Raw genomic sequence first — 9628 nt, 5'->3', positions numbered from 1 at the left:
ATATTTTTATTTTTTATATTTTTAACATCCTTATTTCACTATAATTGCTTTACAATGTTGTGGTAGTTTCTGATGTACAACAAAGTGAATATGCTATAATTATACAATATCCCCATATCCCCTCCTTCTTGGATCTCACTCACACCCTCCCTATCCCACCCGTCTAGGTGGTCACAAAGCACCAAGCTGATCTCCCTGTGCTATGCAACTGCTTCACACTAGCTATCTGTTTTACATTTGGTAGTGTATGTATGTCAATGCTACTGTCCCACTTCATCCCAGCTTACCCTTCCAGTGTCCTCAAGTCCATTCTCTATATCTGCGTTTTTAATCCTGTCCTGCCGCTGGTTCATCAGAACCACTTTTTGTTTAATTCCATATATATGTGTGAGCATAGAGTATTTGTTTTTCTCTTTCTGACCTACATCACTCTGTATGATAGACACTAGGTTCATCCACCTCACTACAAATAACTCAGTTTCATTTCTTCTTATGGCTGACTAATATTCCACTGTATATATGTGTCACATCTTCTTTATCCATTCATCTGTCGATGGACACTTAGGTTGCTTCCATGTCCTGGCTATTGTAAACAGAGCTGCAATGAACATTGTGGTACATGACTCTTTTTAAATTGTGGTTTTCTCAGGGTATATGCCCAACAGTAGGATTGCTGGGTCATATGATAGTTCTATTTTTAGTTTTTTAAGGAAGCTCCATACTGTTCTCCATAGTAGCTGTATCAACTAACATTCCCACCAACAATGCAAGAGAGTTCCCTTTTCTCCACACCCTTTCCAGCATTTATTGTTTGTAGATTTTTCAATGATGACCATTCTGACAGGTGTGAGGTGATACCTCATTGTACTTTTGATTTGCATTTTTCTAATGATTAGTGATGTTGAGCATCTTTTCATGTGCCTCTTGGCCATCTGTATGTCTTCTCTGGAGAAATGTCTATTTAGGTCTTCCACCCATTTTTGGATTGGGTTGTTTCTTTTTTTAATATTGAGCTGCATGAGCTGCTTTTATATTTTTGAGATTAATCCTTTGTCAGTTGCTTTGTTTGCAAATATTTTCTCCCATTCTTAGGGTTGTCTTTTAGTCTTGTTTATGGTTTCCTTTGCTGTGCAAAAGCTTTTATGTTTTAATAGGTCCCATTTGTATATTTTTGTTTTTATTTCCATTATTCTAGGAGTTGGGTCAAAAAGGATCTTACTGTGATTTATGTCAAGGAGTCTTCTTTCTAAGTTTTCCTCTAAGAGTTTTATAGCATTGGCCTTAACATTTAGGTATTTAATCCATTCTGAGTTTATTTTTCTGTGTGGTGTTAGGAAGTGTTCTAATTTCATTATTTTACATGTAGCTGTCCAGTTTTCACAGCACCACTTATTGAAGAGGCTGTCTTTTCTCCCTTGTATATTCTTTCCTCCTTTAGCAAAATAGGTGACAATATGTGCTTGGGTTTATGTCTGGGCTTTCAATCCTGTTCCATTGATCTATATTTCTGTTTCTGTGCCAGTAACATACTGTTGATTGCTGTAGCTTAGTAGTATAGTCTGAAGTCATGGAGCCTGATTCCTGCAACTCCATGTTTCTTTCTCAAGATTGCTTGGGCTATTCAGGGTGTTTTGTGTTTCCATACAAATTGTGAAATTTGTTTTTCTAGTTCTGTGAAAAATGCCATTAGTAGTGTGATAGGGATTGCACTGAATCTGTAGATTGCTTTGGGTTGTATAATCATTTTCACAATGTCGATTCTTCCAATCCAAGAACATGGTATATCGCTCCATCTGTTTGTATCATCTTTAATTTCTTTCATCAGTGTCTTATAGTTTTGTGCAAACAGGTCTTTTGTCTCCTTAGGTAGGTTTATTCCTAGGTATTTTATTATTTTTGTTGCAGTAGAAAATAGGAGTGTTTCCTTAATTTCTCTTTCAGATTTTTCATCATTAATATATAGGAATGAAAGAGATTTCTGTGCATTAATTTTGTATCCTGGTACTTTACCAAATTCATTGATTAGCTCTAGTAGTTTTCTGGGAGCATCTTTAGGATTCTTTATGCATAGTATCATTTCATCTGCCAACAGTGACAGTTCTACTTCTTTTCCAATTTCGATTCCCTTTATTTCTTTTTCTTCTCTGATTGCTGTGGCTAAAACTTCCAAAACTATGTTGAATAAGAGTGGTGAGAGTGGGCAACATTGTCTTGTACCTGATCTTAGTGGAAATGCTTTCAGTTTTTCACCATTGAGAATCATGTTGGCTGTGGGTTTGTCATATATGGCCTCTATTGTGATGAGGTAGGTTCCCTCTATGCCTACTTTCGGAAAGTTTTTATCATAAATGTTGAATTTTGTCAAAAGTGTTTTCTGCATCTATTGAGATTATCATATTGTTTTTATCCTTCAATTTGTTAATATGGTGTATCACATTGATTGATGTGCATATATTAAATAATCTGCATTCCTGGGATAAACCCCACTTGATCATGGTACATGATCCTTTCAATGTGCTGTCGGATCCTCTTTGCTAGTATTTTGTTGAGAAATTTTGCATCTGTATTCATCAATGATATTGGCCAGTAGTTTTCTGTTTTTGTGACATCTTTGTTGTGTTTTGGTATCAGGGTGATGTTGGCCTCATAGAATGAGTTTGGCAGTGTTTCTCTCTGTGCTATATTTTGGAAGATTTTGAGAAGGAATGGTGTTAGCTCTTCTTTAAACGTTTGATAGAATTCGCCTGTAAAGCCATCTGGTCCTGGACTTTTGTTTGTTGGTAGATTGTTAATCACAGTTTCAATTTCAGTGCTTGTGATTTGTCTGTTTATATTTTCTATTTCTTCCTGGTCAGTATCAGAAAGTTGTGCTTTTCTAAGAATTAGTCCATTTCTTCCAGGTTGTCCATTTTATTGGCATATTGTTGCTTTTAGTAATCTCTCATAATCCTTTGTATTTCTGCAGTGTCAGTTGTTACTTCTTCTTTTTCATTTCTAATTCTATTGAGTTGAGTCTTCTCTCTTTTCTTCTTCATGAGTCTGGCTATTGGTTTATCAATTTTGTTTATCTTCTCAAAGAAACAGCTTTTAGTTTTATTGATCTTTGCTATTGTTTTTTTCATTTCTTTTTCATTGATTTCTGATCTGATCTTTATGATTTCTTTCCTTCTGCTAACTTTGGGGTTTTTCTTTCTCTAATTGCTTTAAGTGTATGGCTAGGTTGTTTTTTTAGAGATTTTTCTTGTATCTTGAGGTAGGTTTGTATGGCTATAAACTTCCCTGTTAGAAATGCTTTTGCTGCACCCCGTAGGTTTTGGGCCATCATGTTTTCACTGTCATTTGTTTCTAGGTATTTTTTGATTTCCTCTTTGATTTCTTCAGTGATCTCTTGGTTATTTAGTAGTGTATTGTTTAGTCTCCATGTGTTTGTATTTTTTTCCTGTAATTGATATCTAGTCTCGCAGCATTGTTGTTAGGAAAGTTACTTGCTATGATTTCAATTTTCTTAAATTTATTAAGGCTTGGTTTGTGACCCAAGATATGCTCTATCCTGGAGAATATTCCATGAGCACTTGAGAGAAACATGTATTCTATTTTTTTTTTTTTTTGGATGGAATGTTCTATCAATATCAATTAAATTCTTATTTTTTAGTGTGTCATTTAAGGCTTGTGTTTCCTTGTTTATTTTCATTTTGGTTGATCTGTCCATTGGTGAAAGTGGGGTGTTAAAGTCCACTACTATGATTGTCTTACTGTCCATTTTGCCTTTTATGGCTGTTAGCATTTGCCTTATGCCTTGATTGTTCCTATGTTGGGTGTGTAAATATTTACAATTGTTATATCTTCTTCTTGGATTGAGCCCTTGATCATTATGTCGTGTCCTTCTTTTTCTCTTTTAATAATCTTTATTTTAAAGTCTATTTTGTCTGATATAAGAATTGTTACTCCAGCTTTCTTTTGATTTCCTTTTGCATGGAATATATTTTTCCATCCTCTCACTTTCAGTCTGTATGTGTCCCTAGGTCTGAAGTGGGTCTCTTGTAGACTGCATATGTATGGGTCTTATTTTTATATCCATTCAGCCAGTCTGTGTCTTTTGGTTGGAGCATTTAATCCATTTACATTTAAGGTAATTATCAATATGTATGTTCCTATTACCATTTCCTTAATTCTTTTGGGTTTGTTATTGTAGGTCTTTTTCTTCTCTTATGTTTCCTGCCTAGAGAAGTTCCTTTAGTATTTTTTGTAAAGCTGGTTTGTTGGTGCTGAATTCTCTTAATTTTGTTTTTCTGTAAAGGTTTTAATTTATCTGTAGAATCTGAATGAGATCCTTTCTGGGTAGAGTAATCTTGGTTGTAGGTTTTTCCCTTTGTCATTTTAAATATGTCCTGCCACTTCCTTCTGGCTTGCAGACTTTCTGCTGAAATATCAGCTGGTAACCTTATGGCTATTCCCTTGTATGTTACATTTGTTTTTCCCTTGCTGCTTTTTTTTTTCCCCTTGATGCTTTTAATATGTTTTCTTTGTATTTAATTTTTGATAGTTTGATTAATATGTATCTTGACGTGCTTCTCCTTGGATTTATCCTGTATGGGACTCTCTGCACTTCCTGGACTTGATTGACTGTTTCCTTTCCCATGTTAGGGAAGTTTTCCAGTATAATCTCTTCAAATATTTTCTCAGACCCTTTCTTTTTCTCTTCTTCTTTTAGAACACCTATGATTCAAATGTTGGTGAGTTTAATATTGTCCCAGAGGTCTCTGAAACTGTCCTCAATTCTTTTCATTCCCTTTTTTTTTTTTTTTTTAGTCTTCTCTGCAGTAGTTATTTCCAATGTTTTATCTTCCAGGTCACTTATCTGTTCTTTTGCCTCAGTTATTCTGATGTTGATTCCTTCTAGAGAATTTTTAACTTCATTTATTGTGTTGTTCATCATTGTTTGTTTGCTCCTTAGTTCTTCTAGATCCTTGTTAAACATTTATTGTATTTTGTCCATTCTATTTCCAAGATTTTCAATCAGCTTTAATATCATTATTCTGAATTCTTTTTTCAGGTAGACTGCCTATTTCCTCTTCATTTGTTTGGTCTGGTGGGTTTTTACTTTGCTCCTTCATCTGCTGCATATTTCTCTGTCTTCTCATTTTGTTTATTTACTGTATTTGGACTCTCCTTTTTGCAAGCTGCAGGTTTGTAATTCCCATTGTTTTTGGTGTCTGCCCCCAGTGGGTGAAGTTGATCCAGTGGCTTCTGTAGGCTTCCTGGTGGAGGGGACTGGTTCCTCTGTTCTGGTGGGTAGGGCTAGATCTTGTAATTCTGGTGGTCAGGGAATCTGGTGGTGTGTTTTGGGGTGTCTGTGAACCTAGTATGATTTTAGGTTGCCTCTCTCTGGGTGGTGGTGTGTTCCTGTTTTGCTAATTGTTTGGCATGGGACTTCCAGCACCGGAGCTTGCTGGCCATTGTGTGGAGATGGGTCTTAACTTTGAGGTGGTCATCTCTGGGAGAGCTCTCACTGATTGATATTACTTGGGGCCAGGAAGTCTTTGTTTGTCCGAAGTCCTGAACTCAGCTCTCCCACCTCAGAGTCTCTGGCCTGATAACAGGCCAGAGCACCAAGGCCCTGTCAGCCACATGGCTCAGAAGAAAAGGGAGAAAAAAAGAAGGAAAAAACTAATAATAAATTTAAAATAATTAAAAAACATTATTAATATAAAAATGTTTTAAATTATTAAAATAAAAATATCATAATAAAAAAAGAAGAGAGCTACCAAACCAATAAACAAGTCCACCAATGATAACAAGCACTAAAAAGTATACTATTATAAACATAAAAATCAGTAACAAATCAGTCACAGACAGCAAACCCCGAGTCTACAGTTGCTCCCAGAATCCACCACCTCAATTTTAGGATCATTCTTTGTCTATTCAGGTATTCCACAGACGCTGGGTACATCATGTTGATTGTTGGGATTTAATCTGCTGCTCCTGAGGCTGCATGGAGAAATTTCCCTTTCTCTTTTTTGTTTGCACAGCTCCTGGAGTTCAGCTTTGGTTTTAGCCCCACCTCTGCCTGTAGGTTGCCCTCAGGCCTCTGTTCCAGCTCAGACAGGAGGGGTTAAACAGCAGCTGATTAGGGAGCTCTGGGTCATTCATGCTGAGGGGAGGGAGGGGTAACTGTAGTTATAATTGGAATGTGGGGCTAGCCTGTAGCGGCAGAGGCTGATGTTACATTTCAACTGCCTGAGGCGTGCCATGTGTTCTCCCAGGGAAGTTGTCCCTGGATTATGGGACCCTGGCAGTGGCGAGCTGCACAGTCTCCTGGGGCATGGTGTGGATAGTGACCTGTGCCTGCACACAGGATTCTTGGTGGCTGCAACAGCAGCATTAGAATTTCACGCCCATCTCTAGTGTCCGAGCTGATAGCCACAGCTTATGCTTGTCTCTGGATCTTGTTTAGGCGGTGCTCTGCCTTCTGTGGGCAGAAGGGGAAGGAATCCCCTTTCCTCGCACACCCTGAAACAATGGTCTCTTGCCTCTTAGGCAAGTCCAGACTTTTTCCCGGACTCCCTCCCAGCTAGCTGTGGAACACTAGCCTCTTTCAGGCTGTGTTCATGCAGCCAACCCAGTCCTCTCCCTGGGATCTGACCTCCAAAGCACAAGCCACAGCTGTCAGCCACCACCTGCCCCAGTGGGTGTGCAGACAACTGTCTCAGGCTGGTGAATGAATGTTGGTCGGCACTGTTCCTCTGTGAGGGAATCTCTCTGCTTTGCCCTCTGCACCCCTGTTGCTGTGCTCTCCTCCATGGCTCCAAAGCTTCCCCCTGCCCAACCCCTGTCTCCACCAGTGTAGGGCCTTCCTAGTGTGTGGAAATTTTTCCTGCTTCACAGCTCCCTCCCAGAGATGCAGGTCCCATCCCTGTTCTTTTGTCTCTGTTTTTTCTTTTTTCTTTTGTCCTACCCAGGTACATGGGGATTTTCTTGCCTTTTGGGAAGGCTGAGGTCTTTTGCCAGCATTCAGTAGGTGTTCTGTAGGATTTGTTCCACATGTAGCTGTATTTTTGATGTATTTGTGGGGAGAAAGGTGATCTCCACGTCTTACCCCTGCCATCTTGAAGATATCTAAGGGTCTTTTTTCCATAGTGATTTTTGACAGGAGTAGGGACAGCTTATTTAATGAGTCAATGTTTTAAATTAGATATATTTACTTTTTGACCACCCTCCACCCCAAATATCCCAAACTACTTAAATGACAAGATAATTTGCATATATAGGATATTTAATAACTATACATTTTTCCACAACTGGAATTAAAAATTTGTGAAGCAGGTAACACACCTTACACATTTTAGGTATATAATGTATTCCTAAACAGATGACACAGTATTTGTCAGAACATATTTGTTAGTTGCTGCACACACACTTCACACACATACACCATAAAAAATGCATTTAGTTGGCTTTTATTGCTCTTCATCCATAGAAAAAATAAATAGTTATCCAAATAGCTATATTCCGCCCCTCCCCCCCCCCCAGATTTTATAGCCCCTATGCATTCAGTAGAGGTGATGTGTCTACTTTTGGTCAATGAGTTCTAAGCAGAAGGTCTTCATCTCTGAAGTCAGAATAAAGTATAAGCTAATAAGTGTGCTACTGCCACTTTTCACCTAGTATAATGAAAAAGAAGGTCACATGGTCCATATGTAATTAACAGATGGTAGAGGCTCAATCAGCCTGGGTCTGTGAATGAATGTGTGGAGAGACTGTATCCTACCTTGACCAACCTTAGCTATCTGCCAAGAGATAGAAATAAAAATTGTTGTTTGTGTGTTAAATGACAAAAATACTGTGATTGATTTGTGATTGTGGTTTAACATAGGCTTCTTGACTAATACCTCAAGTCTCTATATTCAGACAAAATAGAACACATGATCTTGCCATAAAAATAGAATTTGTATAAATACATTTGTTCTTTTCCTTTTGGCTATATTTTATGGTATATTCTTTTATCTTTTAATTTTTTATCAAATAATTACAGCTTGGATTATACTTTCCTTCTGTTATAACTATGTTGTATTTTTTAAAACAATTTCATATATTCATTAAGGTTTTATTGAGTAATTAGTGTGAAGGTTTTACAGGAATGACACAAGCTGAATTATAACAATATTTGCCATGAAGTTGTTGTCCATTTAGTAGCAAAAAATAATAAAGAATACAAATAGCTACGACACAAGTTGGAATTTTGTTAATAGCATAACAGACTCCCTTGATAAAGAGTTCAATCACCAGGGTAGTTTTTAAAAGTAGCATGTAGCTAGAGTTAATAAGGAGCCCCATTATGTATAAATTTCAAACACTTTCCATCAAAGTCCCTAGGAATGTCCAGATATTACCTGCCCTGCTTCTGCCCTCCTTCTGACAATTCAATTTGATTATTCACCTGTTTTTAAAAGGCAGTGAACATGAGAGCTTCAATGATGGAGGAAGATGGCAGAGGTATTTCCTATGACGTAGAGCCAATCCTCAGCAAGCGTATGCAGGAGAACATGCAGAGAATAGATGCTCTGACTTGAATTGCTTTCCTAGGGGCACAAGCTATGGACCCTGTGTGATATTCAAACATAAGCACTTAGCTTGTTGAAGACAATGAGGGGCTGCTTTTCTTGCCAAACCCTCATCAAATTTTAATAGAGCCATCAGAAGTCAATAATTAATTTCTCAACCAAGAGGGACTTTTAATAGAGGGTTTACAGCTTGTATGATCTTTCTTTTTGTAGATATGCAGTCTGTATTTCAGAGATCGGACACATAGCATTCACTAAAACATTGTAAACAATTGTCATTATTTACATTGTAAAGTCACGTCTCACCCAAAATTTAAGGCCATTATTTCTGGGGGTCTCCTATAGCATATTACTCCTCAAAAACTAAACAAAACTTTTTTTTTTTTTTTTTTGTGCTATGCGGGCCTCTTACTGTTGTGGCCTCTCCCGTTGTGGAACACAGGCTCTGGATGCGCAGGCTCAGTGGCCATGGCTCACGGGCCCAGCCGCTCCGTGGCATCTGGGATCTTTCTGGACCAGGACACGAACCTGTGTCCCCTGCATCAGCAGGCAGACTCTCAACCACTGCGCCACCAGGGAAGCCCTAAGCAAAACTTTAATTTCCCCCCAACTTAAATACCATAGTTCTTCATGAATTTGCTTGTCATCCTTGCACAGGGGCCATGCTAATCTTCTCTGTATCATTCCAATTTTAGTATATGTGTTGCCGAAGCGAGCACAAAATACCATAGTTCTGAAAGGGATATAGAATTGACCAGAGGTGAGAGTGATGAACTCTAGGACCACGTCCTGGGAATGACTTCTTTAGGCTCTGCAGGATGGCCTGGAAGACTCAAATAAAAATCCATATTGACAAATACTACAATCCAACCTCAAATAAAAATCCAAATTGACAAATAAAATAGAAATCAATATTGACTCAAATAAAATAAAAAATAAAATAAAACTCCATATTGACAAATAAAATTAAAATCCATACTGACAAATACTACAATCCACCCTCTACTGAGGGAGATGAACAGATTTAAGGCAGGAAGATGGAGGAAAAGAGGCTGAGAAAACTATCA

General features: G+C 37.8%; 1 non-coding gene across 1 annotated transcript; it reads right to left on the bottom strand.

The window, feature by feature from the left end:
- Nucleotides 1–9173: 9173 nt before the first annotated feature.
- On the bottom strand, nt 9174–9280 carry LOC116754870. Its single transcript, XR_004350199.1, has one exon. It is a non-coding gene; the product is annotated as a U6 spliceosomal RNA (small nuclear RNA).
- Between the last annotated feature and the right edge of the window lie 348 nt (nt 9281–9628).

This window comes from Phocoena sinus, chromosome 5, assembly GCF_008692025.1.
Source record: "Phocoena sinus isolate mPhoSin1 chromosome 5, mPhoSin1.pri, whole genome shotgun sequence".
Classification (NCBI taxonomy): domain Eukaryota; kingdom Metazoa; phylum Chordata; class Mammalia; order Artiodactyla; family Phocoenidae; genus Phocoena; species Phocoena sinus.
This window is presented reverse-complemented; position numbering and strand designations above follow the sequence as displayed.